The 20885-nt window shown below is 36.1% G+C and overlaps 1 long non-coding RNA gene across 1 annotated transcript; it reads left to right on the top strand.

Moving 5' to 3' along the window:
- The first annotated feature begins 17953 nt into the window (after positions 1-17953).
- Positions 17954-19467, top strand: LOC128290181 (uncharacterized). The gene is made up of 2 exons (XR_008279822.1): positions 17954-18002; positions 19284-19467. It is a non-coding gene; the product is annotated as an uncharacterized LOC128290181 (long non-coding RNA).
- Positions 19468-20885: the final 1418 nt, after the last annotated feature.

The following is a 20885-nucleotide window of genomic DNA, read 5'->3' as shown; positions in this document are numbered from 1 at the left end:
ACATTTTAGTACTGCCTGGATGCACTAAATAGGTACTGTTATGAGCACAAATGGTTTCTAAGATACTGGTTCTTATTATCAACAACATTGAACTTAGAAGTCTAACCATTTTCAACCAGTTTTTCATTTTGTTTTCAACTCAGAATCATTTTTTTCCCTAAAATTCCTGAACTCTCTATAGGAATTCCAATTTAGTTTTTAGCTCAGTTAAAGTAGAACTATCGCATTTCAAATTCAGATGAGTATTCATAGATTTTAGAGCAAATAAATATTTTTGGCTTAGTGCATCAGTTACCACGTAAGCTTTACCCTTATGGTAGTTGGTAATCAGATCGTAATCTTTCAATAACTCGAGCTATCTGTGTTGTCTCAGATTAAACCCTTTCTGTGTTAGCAAATATTTTAGGCTTTTATAATTGGTGAAAATGTGACATTTCTTACTGTATGGATAATTTCATTAAATCTTTAAAACAATCATTATTGCAACAAATTCCAGATTGTGTGCAGGACAATTCTTCTCGTGTGGCTTAAATTGTAGAGAAGTATAAGCTATTACTTTTCTATCTTGCGTCAATACACAACCCAATCCATTAAATGAATCGTCACTTTAAACAACAAATTCTCTTCCGGATTCAAGTTGAATCAACACCAGAGCTTTTTTCAACATAGCTTTTAATTGTTCATAACTCTATTGGCATTATCTTACCAAAAAAAGTTGACATCTTTCTATAACAGTTTTGTTAATGATGCAGTGATCATCGAGAAGCCTTTAACAAACTGCATGTAACACCCAAACAATCCCAAAAAACTGTGCACCTTAGTAACATTCTTTAGAAGTTTCCATTTCACCATTGCTAAATTTTTTATTCAAACTAACACATATACCTTCAATCGAAATTATATGTCCCAAAAATCCTATTTCTCAATGCTAGAATTCACATTTACTTAACTTCACATGCCACTATTTCTCTCTTAAAGTTTGTAACACTATTTTCAAATGCTGATCATGTTCAGTTTCATTCTCAGAGTAAATCTAAATGTCATCAATAAACATAACAATAAATTTGTCTGCACATTTTTGGAATATTTTGTTTATCAGTTCCATAAAAGTGAGTAGGGTATTCATTAGCCCAGATGATATTATCAGTAACTCATAATGTCTATATCAAATTTGGAAAGCAGTCTTCAGTATGTTTGATTCATAACTCTTAGTTGACAACAACCTGATCAAAGGTCAATCCTCAAAAATTTGGTAGCTCTCTTAACTAATCAAACAAGTCATCTATACGAAGTAACAAATATTTGTTCTTTAAGGTGACTTTGCTTAACTGTCAATGGCCGATACACAATCTCATGATTTCATCTTTCTTTTCACAAATAACATTGATGCATTCCAATGTGACACTATAATAACCCGTTTTTCAATAGTGTCAAAAATGGTGATTTCAAAATCTCATTTTCTGATGATAGAGTCCATAAATATTATTATATACTAATATTTACAATTCTATTATAGTGTTATATTGATTTTTGATCCAGTAATTTTATTAAACGGATATTTAATTAAGGTACAATGACTAAATCGTAAAAACCATAAAAGTTTAATAGCTATAGGTTTGTATTTGATAAAAGGCTTATTTGGTAATTCTCCAAGGATTTAAGTGGCAATTAGCTACTTATTGAAAGTATCGGAAGGATGATGCTTAATTTTTAGTGAAAATGTGTTAAAATTATGTTATATTATTATTAAAACATTAAAACATTAAAAGAAAAACAACAAAAGGCCATCTTCATCTTTTTCTTTTCTTCCCACCATTTCTCCATTGTTAAGGGAGCTATGAAGTTTGATCAAGCTTTTAGCCTTGCATGGTAAGCTAATCCGATCTCATTTTTTATATAAATTTTATATTTTTGAGATCGTGGTATCTCGATTTAGCTAACTTGTACCTTATTTATGAAGACTATTAAAGTTTTAAAAGTTTCCATTATTTTTTTTGTAAAGCTTTTGATGTTAAATTATTAGTTTTTAAGGGTAGAAATGAAAAAAGACTAGTTTGTAAAGTTTAAATATTAGTTTCTAAACAGAGGGACTAAAATGAATAACTTGTGAAACTATCATGAGATTTTGATAAAAGTTGATATTGGAGAGTGATATAAGGATGTATTTGAAATCAGATAATAAAACGATGCTCAAATGTGAAAGTTATGACTGTTTTAGTTTTAGGGACTAAATTGAATAAAATGTGAAACTTTAAGGAACTTTTGAAAAGTAAAATTAAAATGTCATAAGCATGAAATAAGATGTTATAAGGTAATTGAAACTGATAAATTGAAAAAAAATTACAATATAGATCAAGATTTGCATTAACCAAAAGTTAATCGAGGAAAAAAGAAAATTGTGAAGTAGTCTTCAACACCTCGCTTACTACCTTTTTTTTTTCAAGTAAGTTCATATGGTATGGTTATATATGTAATTGTAATGTATGTACTTGAATTATGAAATCGTAATGTGTGAATGTAGTCGTTTACGAATTGGTGAAAAAGGTGAGAAATGGACTAATTTGTAAAGAAATGATTGTATGCGTGTTAAATGTGCCCAATTGAATGTAAGCAAGGATATGATATAATTGGCATGCCAATAGGGTTAATTGCGCACTAGTATGGGATATGTGTAAAATATAATACGAAGTAAAAGATCATGTAGAGATATAACTAATTATACCAAAATCCAACATTTGTTGCGAATTACCGAGTTACACGTCTCTATGAAGACCCGATGTGATAGAGGATTGTATTGTCCCATGACATATGTGCCTACGGGCCTTGCACTTCAGTGCTTCGATGTGGTGTAGTTACTACTGGACAAGCAATCTAGTGTTGTGTAGTTACCCGCGTATCGCATCTATTCATTACAGTTCATCAGATTAAATGGTTAATGAAAAAGAAAAATGATAGAATAATTATATGAGTTTTGTTTTGAAATTCTTATATGTTTTTGAAGATGTAAATGCCTTATAACTTCTGATTTTGATAGAATGGTACTGAATGGGAATTTATAAAGGTTGAATTGTTGTAAGACTTGGTTATTTGATGAGCTCACCTTGTTGTTATGAGATGTTATAACAGACTATTCATATTAAATTATGTATTTCGATATGTTTATTAATGAACTAAGATAAGATTACAATCTGAATATCTATGAACTTACTAAGCATTAATAATGCTGACTCTTGCATTTTTCCCTATCTTGTAGTTGTCTTTTGTAGAACAAAATGATCGGATGACCTAGGAGCTCACACTATCCAGCCTTCATTTTAGTAGTCTTTTAATTATTCTAGACTCAGTTATGTGGCATGTAGATAGACATTGTTTTGGATATGTATTAATCTTGAATGATAATAAATTTAGACTTTAAACGATGCTTGAACTTGGATGATCAAGTGTTGTGTATAAAAGTGTGCATATTGGTAAAGTGTTAAGCTATAATTGAATATATGAAAAGTTTTATTATTAGTGAAATGGTTGATCTAGGTGATGAAATTGATTGGTATATAATGTTTGACTAATTGGTTGTTTCATATATCGATATGCCATAACAAAAAGATATTGTTAATGTCTAATGGCTTGATTGAACTTGGGAATGGTTAATTGTATGTTTAGTTAATAGATAAATGGTATGTACTGAATTTGTATATAGTCCTCTTTGTATGAATTATGTAGGTGGAAGTTTCATGTTTGAGTGCCATTTGAGGCATGTTAGTATGGTTGATTGAATTTGATTGAGTTGTGGTATTTAGTATGTTTTGAATTTATTATATGCAGGTTAATGGTTGCCTATGAGCACCATTGAGTTTGATTTTGGTTTGAGCATGAAAAACTATCCAAAATGTAAAATTTTTTACCTTTTGAGAAAATGTATCGATACCACATGTAAAGGTATCGATACTTTACCAAATTACCATAATTTAAAAATAACAAAATGCCAATTTTGTATCGAAACTAGTATACAGTATCGATAATTATTCCCAAAGATCTATACTTTATAAATGTATTGATAAAAATTGACTTGTGATCAAATTTTGCAAAATGGCAGAATGCCAAAATGGTATTGATATTGAATTTGGTATCGATACTTCCTAACAGGGGTATCGATACCTTACTCTAAGTACCGGTACATGTTCTAAAACTTTGAAAAATTTTCAGATTAGTTTTTCTTCATGCTCGAGTCAACTAAAAAGCTTCTAAAAGCTTGAATGAGTTTCATATTTAATTATATATCATATTGCGCATGCATTTTGGACATGAATTAGTGTTGAATGAACTAATTGTTATAAATTGTTTTGGATTGCTCCTATAATAGTAGTAGCATGTCGCAACTCAGTTCCTACGATCGGGCCAGGCGAGGGTTTTTATAGACACGTTTGGTTGAATGAATCTCCTATCTAATAATTCTTGCAACTATGCTTTCAATTCTTTCAATTTTTTTGGTACCATTTTGTACGATGCAATCGAAATCAGAGCAGTTCCGGGTTTCATTTCAATAACAAATTCAACTTCTATCTCAAGCGATAAACTCGACAATTCTTTAAGAACACATCAGTGAACTCAGGACTTACTCTATCTTTGATCATGGTACTTTAGTATTTAAAATATAGGATAGATATGCCTCACAACCTTTTCTAATAAGTTCTCAGGCAGATATGGGTGAAATAATACTGGTAGCGCAGTGAGACCTGTTAGCCTTAACATTAATCGATTTACCATTCTAACATTTCTGCAGTATTCTTTTTTGTCTACAGTTGATAATAGTATCCTGCAGAGTTAACCAATCCATATTGAGAATAAAGTAAAACTCATCAAATGGCTGTACCATCAAATTGGTAGGAAATTCAAGGCCTCAATTTCTTAGCGAGCAATTTTTTTTTAATTAACAAAGACATACCAAATTAATGGGTTTAACACTCTAACATTATATTCAGTCAACTCTACTGGCATATTTCTTTCGATTACTATTACATTTTAAATATATGAATGCATTGATCTAGAGTCAATCAAAGTATGTACAAAAATATTGAAAAAAAAAAAGAGAAATGTATTGGAAATAACATCAAGAGTAGTGGTCTCTTCTCTAACTCGGTTAGCATAAGATCTAAAAGGTGTACAAGCTTTAGATCTTACTAATATATCTCTGGCTTTACCTTGACTAGCACTAGCGCTTCCACGAATTTCAGGTCTTCGATCCCTTTGTGAAGTTGACATCAGTTTAATAGTCCGGTCACTAATAATATTTGACTTCCTCAAGCAATCTCACATAAATGTTCAACGAAGCCGCATATGAAGCAAACTCCCTTTCTCAATATACAATCTCTGAAATGCTTTTTACCACAATGCTCACTAATTGGTTTACTCATATTCTGTATATTTCTTGTACTAGCCACTCTTGTAACTTGAGACCTCAGATAGCTTTGTTTGGACATTTCTCTTCTAGGGTAATCTTTTTTTAAATATTCTTTGGAATCACATTTAAAACCAGCCCTACTTTCAAATCGATACCCCACCTATGTGATTTTTCCCATAATTTTTGCAAACTGTTCTACCCACAATATAGATATTCCTCGAGTTAACCACAAAATCTCTCGATTTTTTAGGTGAAGGTATAAAAAGTAACCTGGTTATACAGTGTTTTCTAGAGTCCCAGATCTTGAACCCATCTTACTTTTTTTCTCATTACATATATTTTCCTTTTTGCCTTTAAATTCATTCACCCTACATTCACAGGATTCATCAGTTGATGGACAATTTATTGATACTAAGTTAGGGCCTTAAGGACGATGAGGTTCCATATGTGGCACAATCCGAGGAGGAAGGTGTATTTGTAATTATGAAGCTAAAGAAGTAGATTCTAGATATTGGGTAAACCACAGGTTCATCAATTAGAAAATAACATCTCTTGTCTCATTTCCAAGCTTTTGTAGAATGGGCACATTAAGAGTAGCTCATTGTTCGAAAGTAGGAATATTATTATCAACTTCATCAGAAACAACTAGGTTTAATTCAGCTAACATGGTAACCTATATGAATAATAGAGTCAAATCAGATCATAAAGCATCACACTATCTAAGGTTATTGCGGCATGTAATTCTAGACTCAACTCACACTACTTTCAGTCCTAGAATTGACTAAACTGTAGTTCTAATAGCATTAAATGTAACACCCCTCGCCGAACCCGACCATCAAGTCTGAGTTATAGGATGCTATAGTCATTACCGGAGCAACTACAAACAACTAACATTCAAATTAAACATAAATCATACAATCATAGCCATTTTAGTTCATAATCAATCAAATACAATCTTTCTCGAGCCTTATACGAAATTATGTATGCTCTAGAATTAACCTAGAGTAAAAAAAGGATTTTCAAAATTTTAGGACCACAATGTTGCGATGTGAGGGAGTTCCTCGTCCCCATGTGACACACTGACTTGGATTGTTATGATGATGAAATTCCTCATCACATCGTGGCTTGAAATCCAAAGCTTATCGCAATGACCATCACTTGACATCCCAACGTGGACTCTATTTTTGGCACAAATTAGGCCATTTGGTGCCTATATCAAACTAGCCAAATCAATACCCTTTTGGTGCATTTTGTAAAATATTTTCCTAAATAAAAACATGCTAATAAATTCCAAATATAACATTTGCCCAAGTCTAAATATTCATTCCAATATTCCACAATTTGGCATCAAAATTAAATAATTCAACTTAATTAAATTCACCTTAATCAACTTTGTCATTTAGCTATCTAGTATCATCATCGATCATACCATTTCATCAAGGAAATTTGACATTTAGATGCCACATTTATAGTTTACCATTTTACCATACATGCATATACACATGTGTGAATATTAACATTTCTTAATTTAAACATTAGCCAAGTTCAAACCAAACTACTAATTCAAAGTTGATGCTCATAATACCACCTATGTACATGCCACAAAACCAAACATAAATGATCAAAATACCACTAAGTCTATGGTAGGATAGTATTAGCTTTGAGATGATCCATTCGACATGTTCCACAAGTCAGCAATCTGCAAAAAAAAAAAAAGAAAAAGAAAAGGAAATCAACTAGGTAAGCATTTCGAATGCTTAGTAAGTTCATAGGTATTAAAACAATAAAATTACATTGATTTACAATTAAATATATCAAACTAATTAACTTGATAAAATTTTCCTAATATAACCAAATCAGAACGAAAATGTGAGCTTCAGTATATAATCAACCATATAATGTACCAAAATTTTAATATACCAATAAATATCATTTGAATAATCATACATGTATACCAAGCTTTGCATTCACATCAATCACTGATATTACATTTAAACATCAAATTCAATTCATACACAAGTGTCTTGTTATTCTAGTTATCCGAGCTGAATATATATACATACACGTTAGGTTACCCGTCTAGGCTAAACTTTTAAATTGGCATAAGGTTACTAGTTCAGACTAAACCTTTAGCTTTTATATTTTATACTTTATTTAAATTTTTATTTAAGATAATTAATTTAATTAACCATAATAATTAAACTATAAACATAATTAACATTTTTTAGTGGACCACACCTATCATCCACCACCATTTGGTGCAATTTGAGTGCTTTATTTACTTAATTGGTCCTTTGGTTAATTCAAAATTCATAGTGATTAAGTTTTACTACTTTTACAATTTAGACTTTGTACCTTAATTAACTATTCAATTGGCAAAATTAAGGGAAGAAATTTTAATTAAACTTTGTGCTAGCCTTGTAAATATTAAATAATAAAATTTACGGACTTGAATACCAAAAATTGGGTTCTAAACCCATTGTTTTTGACACAATTCAAAAGCGGTCTATTACAATACTTATACATCTTATTCCTATATCCATATAGGCTATGTATGTATGCCTTATCAAATTTGAGCCACTCACCATCTATGATTTCTATAGGCCTCAATGACTTTTTTTTTCCAGAGTAAAAAAAAATGTAGCCCCATCCAACAAACCATAACCCTCAAACCCATAAACCTTAGACCTTAACCTTCATCCCTAAATCTAAATCCTAAAGCCCCAAACAACAAACCCCAAACCATATCTAATTCCATAAACCCTATCCTTATCATTAAACCCTTAACCCTAAAATTTGAACATCAAATCTTAAACCCTAAACCCTAATCCCAACCTTAACCCTAACCTTAAAACATTGAACTTAATGTAACACCCCAAAATTTAAATTTTTGTTTTTGTGAATGTGTGACACAATTGAGTATCTGCTTTAGTGGTTAAATGTTTTGGGTGTGTGTGGAAGGTCCCAAGTTCAAGCCATGACTTGGGCAATGTTTGGTATTTTTATAAATAGAGCCCAAAATTTGGTCGATAGGCTTTTATTTAATTGTTCATAAGCTTATATCAAAATGGGTTTGCTGGTCTGGTAGTTAAGCAGTGTGTTGGCTTACTGATGGTCTTGTGTTCAAATCCCTGCGTGAGTAAGGGAGATTATTTTTGCTCGATTTAGTGGCTGAGAGTTTGAGTTGTATTGGAAATCTGAGTAGTGGAAGTTTGATGGAGATAATTTAGGAGTGAATTAAGGGATTTTGGGGTTATCGGGATTCTTATCAAATTATTCTGTTCATATTTTTTTCTTTTTTTCCCCAAAAATAAAATTTTCAGTTTTCTCTTCTTCTCTTCTCCTTATTTGCTACTGTTTTCCTTTTCCATTGTTTTTCCTTGCTGCTAAAATTCTTGTGCTCTCTCATTATTTTTCTCTTTAACTTCTTTCCACTTGGTCTCATGCCATTCCACGATTAACTGTAATCATTCGGGAAGTACTCATTTTTTTACGTTTGTTTCTCTCCAAAAACTCTGCCCATTTTTCTTTCGATTTTTCTCCCATCTCGACTGCAATCGCACTTTTGCTCCTTATTTTGACGTTTCATAGACAACTTCGGTAAGTGATTTTATGTGGTTTATAGTTGAGAATGTTAAGTTTCTGACTAGGGGTTATTCTAATGTTTGGGCAGCACCATTACGCTAGGATCGAGACTCTTCTGGTACTACTTTGTAAGTAGATCGATTTGAAACGTTGGGGGTAAGTTTCAATCGCTCAATAGTTGAGTAACCCACTTAGGTTGGTTTTAATTCATCGGTTAAGTGCTTAACTGAGTAGTATTTTGGTCAATTATAGGTTCGAGATTGCTTGGAGTTGCTTTTGTATCAAAAACAATATCAGTGTATACCCGAAACGTACAAAACGAGGTTTTGGCAAAAGCTGAAAACCACACAGTCGAGCCACACGGGCCTGTGGTTGCTTATGTGGTGGGTCGTGTGCAACCACATGGTCGTAAGATCGACGAGGCCAGGCCGTACGTGCAAGACACGATCGTGTGACGGCCAAGGCCAAATTGGGTCGTGTGGGCCCACACGGGCAGGCTACATGAGCGTTTGAGCCCATTTTCACTGAATTGATTACTAAGGTTGCATAGATTGCCCAAGTCGACTGTGAGCCTACTGTAGGGTCAGTAAGCATCACTTAGACCCCTAATTGTGTGAACTGACTATTTGATTTATATATATTGAGTATGAGGATAGTATGCATGTATACTGAACTAGTTATATGTAATGATATCATGAAATAGCATGTCATGATTTGCATGTTGCATTGCATGGGGCTAGGTTAATTATATTTGGAGGAAGTGTACTGAAAGGTTCTTAAGTCTAATATACTGGCAGCTCAGCTGCAAATTACTATTTTGTGCCGCATTCAGTACTACCTGGAGTGTAGGGATGGGTGGGTTGATTTAATCCCCACATAGAGTGTAAGGTTGGACGGAGATGTGTGTAGAGGCTAGTTGGGTAGGACTTTGTTATTGAATATAGCATGACTGCTACTGATACTATGATGGGCTAAGGCCTTAGTGCATATTTGATTTTGTACTGAGATGAGCTAAGGCCTAAACCGTTAGTGATACTGAAAGGCGCTTAGGCCCAAAACTATACTTGACCGTGCAATGTGTCTACTATTGTTTGTTTTATGTGGGATTACACACCGAGTTCACGTAAACTCACTTATTTTTGTTTAATGTGCACAGGTAATCCCCAGACTTAAACGGATTGGTGCGGCGGAGGACTCAACAGTGACCACAGTTTTTGGACTATACGTTTTTTTTTTAATTTATGTTTTATGGTTTTATTATTATTGGAATGTAATTTGAGGACTCTTGGGACTTTTTCTTAAATTTGGTTTTTATTTATTTTTTTGTAGAATTAAAACTGCTAGTCGTAGGAAGTTCAGCTTTCAAAAAGCTAACGTATTTTCTAAACTCACGATTACTTAAACTATTTTGTTTTAAAAGCTTCTGCAAAGAGAAATATTTTAAAGCAAATGTTTTAAATAAGTAAAACGATTCCCTTTAGAACTCATAAGAGATAAAGATAGGTAATAACATGGAAATAATTTTATTGTAATAATTTAGTTTTCGAACACATTATCATGTGACATCGCCAGATTCAACCATAACGTCTACGCCGGGTTTGGGGTGTTAATTTAGGGGTATCAGAGTGAAGTTTCAAAACTCGGTTGTGGATTATGGGTTTTAAGTTTGGCCTTTAAAGAATTGATTTTCAAATGATTTGAAATATCTCTATTGTGTAACACCCCGAATTTGGGCCTAGAAGTATTGGGCCTTGAGTGGGGGTCCGTAAGGAGGTTGTATATAGGTATTTAATTGTGCAATGAAATGAAACAATTAAATGTTTGCTATTAGTGGTTAATGGCTTTGAGAAGTGTTGGAGAAATCTTGGGTTCAAACTTGGGCTTTAGCAAAAATTTTGGTATTAAGTGAAAAAAAAAACCTGGATGCTTGGATGAGGGTTTTTAAATTATTGTGTTAAATAAATGACACAAGGAAGCTTGTAGTCTAGTGGTTGTGGTGTCATTAAGGTTGTATGGGAGCGTCTGGGTTCAAGCCTTGGCTCTTGCAATTTATTTTGTTTTTTTAAAAGGAACCTGGACTTTGGCCTTTAGACCTTATAATTAATTGGGGATAAAATATGACACAAAAAGCCTTGTGGCTTAGGGGCAAGTAGCGTGTGGAGCATTTAAGGGGAGGCATAGGTTCGAATCCCATGGCAAGCAAAGAGCATTTATTTTGCTAAAAGGGGGCGGCAAGAGTTGGTGTTGAATTTAAACTCTGATGTTGGAGGGATCCCACATCGGGAAGCTAACATAAGAGTGGATACAAAGCTGGCTTTAAATAGAGGGAACCATTAGGAGAGTAAATGTACCTTTCTTGGCTGATCCCTTTCGCTGTATGGCGTGCTCGTTTGGGTTGGGCGTCAGCTAAGAGTGCTCGGAGCGTGGATTAACTCCAGTCTCCTATCAGGTGTGTATTTCTCACTACTCTAACTGTAGGATGGCTACTTTGGGCCTTGATGGGCCGAAAGGGGCCATGTAGGCCCAATGGGCCTACGGGCCCAATTGGATAAGTTGTTTGGTTGTGTAGTAAATATTGGACTAGGCTACGTGAATCGCATATCTGTGGCTAGGTTTGGGCTAAAAGGGCCACACGAGTGTGGGCCCATTTGGTAGAGAATAGCCTTAGGCCCATTCGTATTGTTATCCATGTTTAGAATACTTTAGTTTACCAATTACTAAAATGCCTCGACTTGTAAAATTACCAAAGTACTCCCGATTTACGAATTACCGCTTTTACCCTCGGGTTATAGAATTACTGCTTTACCTCGATTTGTAAAATTACCGCTTTTACCCTCGATTTACGTAATTACTGCTTTTACCCTCGGTTTATGTAATTACTATTTTACCTCGATTTACGTAATTACTGCTTTTACCTCAATTTACATAATTACCGCTTTTACCCCGATTTACATAATTATCGTTTTACCCTCGATTTACAGAATTACCATTTTACCCTCAATTTACAAAATTACTGTTTCACCCTTGATTTACAGAATTACTGTTTTACCCTCGATTTACAAAATTACTAAAATACCCTTGGTTTGTAAAATTACAGAAATACCCTCAATTTGTAAAATTACCAAAACACCCTTGTAGGATGAAATGACTAAAATACCCCTATTAGGTAAAAAGACCGTAAAGCCCCTATAGGGTAAAGTGACCGTAATACCCTTGTATGGTAAAATGACGAATATGCCCTTATGTTCCGTATGACTGATGTGCTTAGGATTTACATATATTGATATTGGAATAGTTGAGTTTGAGTGACAGGTGGTGGTTATCGTAGGTGTTTGATTATGGAAACGTTTCAACTTCAACCCGTAATGTGTGTACTAACCTCGTAATAGCTTAGATTAATATTTGATGAAAAGCAAAAGCTTCATATTTTAGTGATTCGGAATTAATATTTAGATCTATTTTCTCGCACATTTAAGTTGGATTCACAACGGATATGGGGTAGGAAGGTATTTGGAACGTTCTTCAATGAGTAGATCTCTTGGTAAGTATTCAACCTTCTTTCCATTTGTATCTTGTGGTTTAAGAAAAGTCAAAACCCTCCGTCGACTAAGGCTAAAAGGGTTTTGGTGTTATTTGGTTTGTTGGTGCTAGTGAGGATTAAAGGCTACCGATCGAGGAGTGTGTGAAAAGCTTGGATCATCGGAGTGACTAAATCTAGTCATCAACTTCGCAAAGGTATGAACCCAAGGGCCATTGTGGATGGTGGTAGAATGTGTAAGTGATGATAATAGGTAGTTTTCGATTTGGTTTAATATTAACATGGTCTAATCTATAAGTGGTTGATTATAGGAGAAATCGCATAGGAGATCTCGTCAAGGAATATCGCAAATCGTGTGTAACTAACCCTTTTCATAGCTTAAAGCGATAAATGTTTAAAAGCCAAATGCGTAAATTCGGCATTTCGAGGACTTGTGAGCAAGCTTAACGCTCACTAGTTAGTTAGAATCGATGAGACGATGATCGAGAACGATGGAAACAGTAAGAATGTGATTTTTGGCGTTCTTGGTAAATTGGGCCTCGAGGGGTCAAGTGGGGCCCATTGGGCTTTCGGGCCCATTTGGGTAAAATTGGTAGAAAACGAAATATGTTAAATTGCATGTTAAGACCATTATCTTGTTATGGATATAGGCTAAATGGGCCTAGATGACAAAATCACCGAGTAGGGCCCATCAAGGGTTTTTGGCCCAATAACTCGTTTTCGCTAAAAGTGGGCCAGAATCACTGTATGCACCCATGAATTGTTTGTAATCATTAATGAACATGGAAACCCTAATTTTGGTAAAATTACAAGATTACCCTTATAATATGAAAATGACCATTATACCCCTAGGGTTTATATATGAACTTAATGCATGGGATTTTGATAAACATGATATGTATGATATGCACATGACATGTATGATATGCACATGATATGTATGATATGCACACGAGATGTTCATAAATGCATTGGGTTCGGTTTTTTATATGAATGGAGGAAGTGAAAAAGGGCTTATGCCCCAGTTATTAAAGGGCTTATGCCCTAGTTATCAAAAGGGCTTATGCCCCAGTTATCAAAAGGGCTTACGCCCCAGAGCCGTTATTAAAGGGCTTATGCCCCAGTTATCAAAAGGGCTTATGCCCCAGTTATCAAAAGGGCTTACGCCCGCTTATTAAAGGGCTTATGCCCCGCTTATAAAAAGGGCTTTTTCCCGCTTATTAAAAGAGGCTAGGCCTCCAAGATATGATAAAGCAAAAAAGCCGCCAAAGGAGAGTTATGGCGGGGTGGGTCGAGTTAATCCCCACATGGTGTGTTGGTTGGTACGGGTGGAGATTAGCGGATGGTGGGTTGAGTAGTCTCCCAGATGGGTTTGCATTCTTTCATTGACATTATATGTAATATTGAAATGGGCCTATGGGCCATACCGCCACTGTAAAGGCTTCGCCCAAGAATATGAAATTTGAAAAGGCTTCGCCCAGTGTTATGAAATATGAAATATGAAAAGGGCTATGGCCCAAGACATGTTTGAGATTGGATTTGGGCCTAGACCCAACAGTCGTCATTGTTCGGGCTCGAAAGGGCTTGTTGCACATCGAGTTTCCAAACTCACCCCTTTCCTTAACCTTGCAGTGAGCCTTGATGTGGGGACTTGGGCCTAAGGGATTGAGTAGCCACGGTGATTGTCTTTGGACTTTTAAATAAGCGTTGGTTTTCATTAGTTTCCTTTAATTATTATTTATTTTTGGGTTGTAATAAGGTCATTTTCACTTTCCTTTTATTTCTTTTGGGATTATTTTAATTTTAATAACTTCAAACCTGGTTGATAATTATTCAAATGGGCTAGACTTAGGACGTGTTTTCAAAACGATACTTGTTTTCAAAAGAGTTCAACACCACGATTAATCGATTTATCAAAGTCGCTCACTTAAACAAATTTAAACTCGATATAACAAAGTGTGGCTATGGTTGTGAGCATGTCTAGGATTGGATCCAATCAAAGAGCTTGGTACTTAAGCGACCTTCATGGCTCACCTCCTCTGTCTCGGATACCTACCGGTGCCCAAATTCTATACACTTTGTTAACTCAACAAAATATATGGTTTTAAAACACTAAAACGGAACGTGGGTTTTCAACTCCAATGTGGCACGTCCGATTCGGCCATAACGTCTGGGCGGGTTTGGGTTGTTACATTTAGTGGTATCGAGCTAAGTTGCAACAACTTCGGTGTGGATCGGGTCCAAAATTTTTCAAAATTTAGGCCTAAGAAGGGTATTTTGGAAATGGTTTTGAAAAGTTCATTTTAAAGATATTTTGCGGAGTATATATGTTAAAATGGTCTAAGTTTTTCTGTTTTAAATCAAGAGTTTCAAAATAAAGGGTGTTTTCAAATCAAAGTTTTTATTTTTTTCGGTGATCAAAAACATGGTTTTCGAGTTTTAAATGGATTGAGAAAGAAGTGGCGCACTGAATCCCCGGCACCAAGTCTGTAAGTATTTCAGTTCCTCATATTACAATCGTATTAAGATATTACCGTAGATAGAACGAGACCATATCATGACATTATAACTAGGGCAACCCTAAAAACTCTAAAATACCGAGACCGTAGCTAGGCTATGATTACGTGAAAATAGAAACTTTAAAATACTATCTCTGCATAAGACATATGAATAAATAGTAAAATTTTTGAGATCTTTGTAGTTAATTGATATGTGTACCGGTAATGTAGAGAATTGATATGGATTCGAGGGTAAGCAAAGTCTACCAACTTGGTTGCAGAACTTTCTGAGCTTGGTCCGAGGCAATCGCCGAGTTAGTAAGGAAAGTGGTAGAGGAAGTATTGGATACCAAAATTAAAGAAATTAGGGAACGCTTCAAGTAGGGTGCTTGGAGTGTAAGAAAAGGAAGGATTCTAGTTCTTAGAAAACCAAGCCTCGCTCGTGAAACATGTTAAGGCACAACCAAACTATCCAATCTACAAAGATCGCAACGACGTCATCCGGTGAATGCCATAGGAAGACAGGAGCATGTCTTAGATGTGGGTCCAAGGAGCATCGAGCTCGGGATCGCCAAGTTTATTTTATTTAAATATGTGTTATGAATTGTATGCGTGCTTGATAAATGTTTCTTTACTTTGGTAATTAGATGTTCGGGTCGTACTAAGAATTATTTTTAATTAGAGTACGTGAGCGGAAGCATAGAGGTTTGACTTGAGTAATACTGGTTAGTTGATAGTTGGAAATTTTGAGGACGAAATTTCTTTAAGGGAGTAGAATTGTAACACCCTAATTTGGGCCTAGAAGTATTGGGCCTTGAGTGGGGGTCCGTAAGGAGGTTGTATATAGGTATTTAATTGTGCAATGAAATGAAACAATTAAATGTTTGCTATTAGTGGTTAATGGCTTTGAGAAGTGTTGGAGAAATCTTGGGTTCAAACTTGGGCTTTAGCAAAAATTTTGGTATTAAGTGAAAAAAAACCGGATGCTTGGATGAGGGTTTTAAATTATTGTGTTAAATAAATGACACAAGGAAACTTGTAGTCTAGTGGTTGTGGTGTCATTAAGGTTGTATGGGAGCACTGGTTCAAGCCTTGGCTCTTGCAATTTATTTTGTTTTTTTAAAGGAACCCGGACTTTGGCCTTTAGACCTTATAATTAATTGGGGATAAAATATGACACAAAAAGCCTTGTGGCTTAGGGGCAAGTAGCGTGTGGAGCATTTAAGGGGAGGCATAGGTTCGAATCCCATGGCAAGCAAAGAGCATTTATTTTGCTAAAAGGGGGCGGCAAGAGTTGGTGTTGAATTTAAACTCTGATGTTGGAGGGATCCCACATCGGGAAGCTAACATAAGAGTGGATACAAAGCTGGCTTTAAATAGAGGGAACCATTAGGAGAGTAAATGTACCTTTCTTGGCTGATCCCTTTCGCTGTATGGCGTGCTCGTTTGGGTTGGGCGTCGGCTAAGAGTGCTCGGAGCGTAGATTAACTCCAGTCTCCTATCAGGTGTGTATTTCTCACTACTCTAACTGTAGATGGCTACTTTGGGCCTTGATGGGCCGAAAGGGGCCATGTAGGCCCAATGGGCCTACGGGCCCAATTGGATAAGTTGTTTGGTTGTGTAGTAAATATTGGACTAGGCTACGTGAATCGCATATCTGTGGCTAGGTTTGGGCTAAAAGGGCCACACGAGCGTGTGGGCCCATTTGGGCCGAGAATAGGCCTTAGGCCCATTCGTATTGTTATCCATGTTTAGAATACTTTAGTTTACCAATTACTAAAATGCCCTCGACTTGTAAAATTACCAAAGTACTCCCGATTTACAGAATTACTGCTTTTACCCTCGGGTTATAGAATTACCGCTTTACCTCGATTTGTAAAATTACCGCTTTACCCTCGATTTACGTAATTACCGCTTTACCCTCGGTTCTGTAATTACTATTTTACCCTCGATTTACTGAATTACTGCTTTACCCCAATTTACATAATTACCGCTTTTACCCCGATTTACATAATTATCGTTTTACCCTCGATTTACAGAATTACCGTTTTACCCTCGATTTACAGAATTACCATTTTACCCTCGATTTACAAAATTACTGTTTCACCCTTGATTTACAGAATTACTGTTTTACCCTCGATTTACAAAATTACTAAAATACCCTTGGTTTGTAAAATTACAAAAATACCCTCAATTTGTAAAATTACCAAAACACCCTTGTAGGATGAAATGACTAAAATACCCTATTAGGTAAAAAGACCGTAAAGCCTCAGTAGGGTAAAGTGACCGTAATACCCTGTATGGTAAAATGACGAATATGCCCTTATGTTCCGTATGACTGATGTGCTTAGGATTTACATATATTGATATTGGAATAGTTGAGTTTGAGTGATAGGTGGTGGTTATCGTAGGTGATTGATTATGGAAACGTTTCAACTTCAACCCGTAATAGGTGTGTACTAACCCTCGTAATAGCTTAGATTAATATTTGATGAAAAGCCGAAAGCTTCATATTTTAGTGATTCGGGAATTAATATTTAGATCTATTTTCTCGCACATTTAAGTTGGATTCACAACGGATATGGGGTAGGAAGGTATTTGGAACGTTCTTCAACGAGTAGATCTCTTGGTAAGTATTCAACCTTCTTTCCATTTGTATCGTGTGGTTTAAGAAAAGTCAAAACCCTCTCGTCGACTAAGGCTAAAAGGGTTTTGGTGTTATTTGGTTTGTTGGTGCTAGTGAGGATTAAAGGCTACCGATCGAGGAGTGTGTGAAAAGCTTGGATCATCGGAGTGACTAAATCTAGTCATCAAGTTCTAAGAAAGGTATGAACCCAAGGGCCATTGTGGATGGTGGCGAATGTGTAAGTGATGATAATAGGTAGTTTTCGATTTGGTTTAATATTAACATGGTCTAATCTATAAGTGGTTGATTATAGGAGAAATCGCATAGGAGATCTCGTCAAGGAATATCGCAAATCAGGTGTGTAACGAACCCTTTTTCATAGCTTAAAGCGATAAAATGCCGAAAAGCCAAAATGCAGAAATTCTGGCATTTCGAGGACTTGTGAGCAAGCGAACGCTCACTAGTTAGTTAGAATCGATGAGACGATGATCGAGAACGATGGAAACAGTAAGAATGTAATTTTGGCGTTCTTGGTAAATTGGGCCTCGAGGGTCAAGTGGGGCCCATTGGGCTTTCGCCCATTTGGGTAAAATTGGTAGAAAACGGAAATATGTTAAATTGCATGTTAAGACTATTATCTATGTTATGGATATAGGCTAAATGGGCCTAGATGACAAAATCACCGAGTAAGGCCCATCAAGGGTTTTTGGCCCAATAACTCGTTTTCGCTAAAAGTGGGCCGTAATCACCGTATGCACCCATGAATTGTTTGTAATCATAATGAACATGGAAACCCTAATTTTTGGTAAAATTACAAGATTACCCTTATAATATGAAAATGACCATTATACCCCTAGGGTTTATATATGAACTTAATGCATGGGATTTTAATAAACATGATATGTATGATATGCACATGACATGTATGATATGCACATGATATGTATGATATGCACACGAGATGTTCATAAATGCATTGGGTTCGATTTTTTATATGAATGGAGGAAGTGAAAAAGGGCTTATGCCCCAGTTATTAAAGGGCTTATGCCCTAGTTATCAAAAGGGCTTATGCCCCAGTTATCAAAAGGGCTTACGCCCCAGTTATTAAAGGGCTTATGCCTCAGTTATCAAAAGGGCTTATGCCCCAGTTATCAAAAGGGCTTACGCCCCAGTTATTAAAGGGCTTATGCCCTAGTTATAAAAAGGGCTTTTGCCCCAGTTATTAAAAGAGGCTAGGCCTCCAGTTATATGATAAAGCAAAAAGCCGCCAAAGGAGAGTTATGGCGGGTGGGTCGAGTTAATCCTCACATGGTGTGTTGGTTGGTACGGGTGGAGAGTAGCGGATGGTGGGTTGAGTAGTCTCCCAGATGGGTTTGCATTCTTTCATTGACATTATATGTGATATTGAAATGGGCCTATGGGCCATACTGCTTTCTAGTAAAGGCTTCGCCCAAGAATATGAAATTTGAAAAGGCTTCGCCCAAAGGTTATGAAATATGAAATATGAAAAGGGCTATGGCCCAAGACATGTTTGAGATTGGATTTGGGCCTAGACCCAACAGTCATCATTGTTTTGGGCTCGAAAGGGCTTGTTGCACACTGAGTTTCCAAACTCACCCCCTTTCCTTAACCTTGCAGGTGAGCCTTGATGTGGGGACTTGGGCCGGAGGGGATTCAGAGTAGCCACGGTGATTGTCTTTGGACTTTTAAATAAGCGTTGGTTTTCATTAGTTTCCCTTTAATTATTATTTATTTTTGGGTTGTAATAAGGCCATTTTCACTTTCCTTTTATTTCTTTTTGGGATTATTTTAATTTTAATAACTTCAAACCTGGTTGATAATTATTCAAATGGGCTAGACTTAGGACGTGTTTTCAAAACGATACTTGTTTTCAAAAGAGTTCAACACCACGATTAATCGATTTATCAAAGTCGTTCACTTAAACAAATTTAAACTCGATATAACAAAGTGTGGCTATGGTTGTGAGCATGTTCAGGATTGGATCCAATCAAAGAGCTTGGTACTTAAGCGACCTTCATGGCTCACCTCCTCTGTCTCGGATACCTACCGGTGCCCAAATTTCTATACACTTTGTTAACTCAACAAAATATATGGTTTTAAAACACTAAAACGAAACGTGGGTTTTCAACTCCAATGTGGCACGTCAGATTCGGCCATAACGTCTGGGCCGGGTTTGGGTTGTTACATATTGAGTATGTCGTACACCGAGTCTCCGTCGCTGATCCTGTAAGTATTCCGGAACAAATATATGCTTTTGTGAAACTACTATAGGTAGTATACTGCGAAAATATTCTTGTTAGTATATACTAAAAACTGTAGTTAAACTGAAACTATAGTAAACTACTAGAGACTGCGACAAACGAAAACAAACTTTGAACTTCTGGTACTGTTTTACATAAAATATTTGTTAATAAACACTGGAGCTATAATTGATTCATAAAACTTTTAACAAAGAGAAATTTGATTAGATATAAGCACACGAGGTATCCGCGGACGGGGTACCAGAGGCCGAGGTAAAGGTAGTAGAGGGGCTCGAGCTAAGCCCTTGTCATCGGGCAGACTGCCAAATTTGGATACAAATGAGACACCAGTGTTACCCACTACTGAGACTAGGTCTCAAGATCGCATGGTTGGGGACGACGCATTGTCCCAGGCTATGCTCAGGATTGTGGAGAGTCGCTGGGCCTAACACTGGATCTGTGGGATGAGGGTCAGTTACGGAATGACTCCGGTCCAATGGAGCTGAGTTATTCAGGGGTGTCACTGGAGTCGCCCCTAATGTAGCCTAGTACTGGATTGAAGCCACGGAGAGGATCATGAATGACCTAGATTGTACCCCTGAACAAAAATTTAAGGGTGCAGTCTCATTGTTGAGGGATGAGGCTTATCATTGGTGGCTTACTGTTAAGAAAGGCACTCAGCCCGAACGTCTGACCTGGGAGTTCTTTAAGACCGCCTTCCAGGGGAAATATGTGGGAGCCAGTTATGTGGACGCCCGTAGGAGGGAGTTTCTGAATCTGACACAGGGAGATCGAATAGTAACCGAGTATGAGGCTGAGTTTTTGAGACTAAGCCGCTATGCTTGAGGTATGGTGGCATATGACTATGAGCGATGTGTCTGCTTTGAGGATGACCTCAGAGTTAATTTGAGGGTTTTGATAGCTCTGCAGAGGGAGCGAGATTTTTCTGCCTTAGTTTAAAAGGCGAAGATCACCGAGG

Source organism: Gossypium arboreum, chromosome 1 (assembly GCF_025698485.1).
Source record: "Gossypium arboreum isolate Shixiya-1 chromosome 1, ASM2569848v2, whole genome shotgun sequence".
Taxonomy (NCBI): Eukaryota; Viridiplantae; Streptophyta; class Magnoliopsida; order Malvales; family Malvaceae; genus Gossypium; species Gossypium arboreum.
This window is presented reverse-complemented; position numbering and strand designations above follow the sequence as displayed.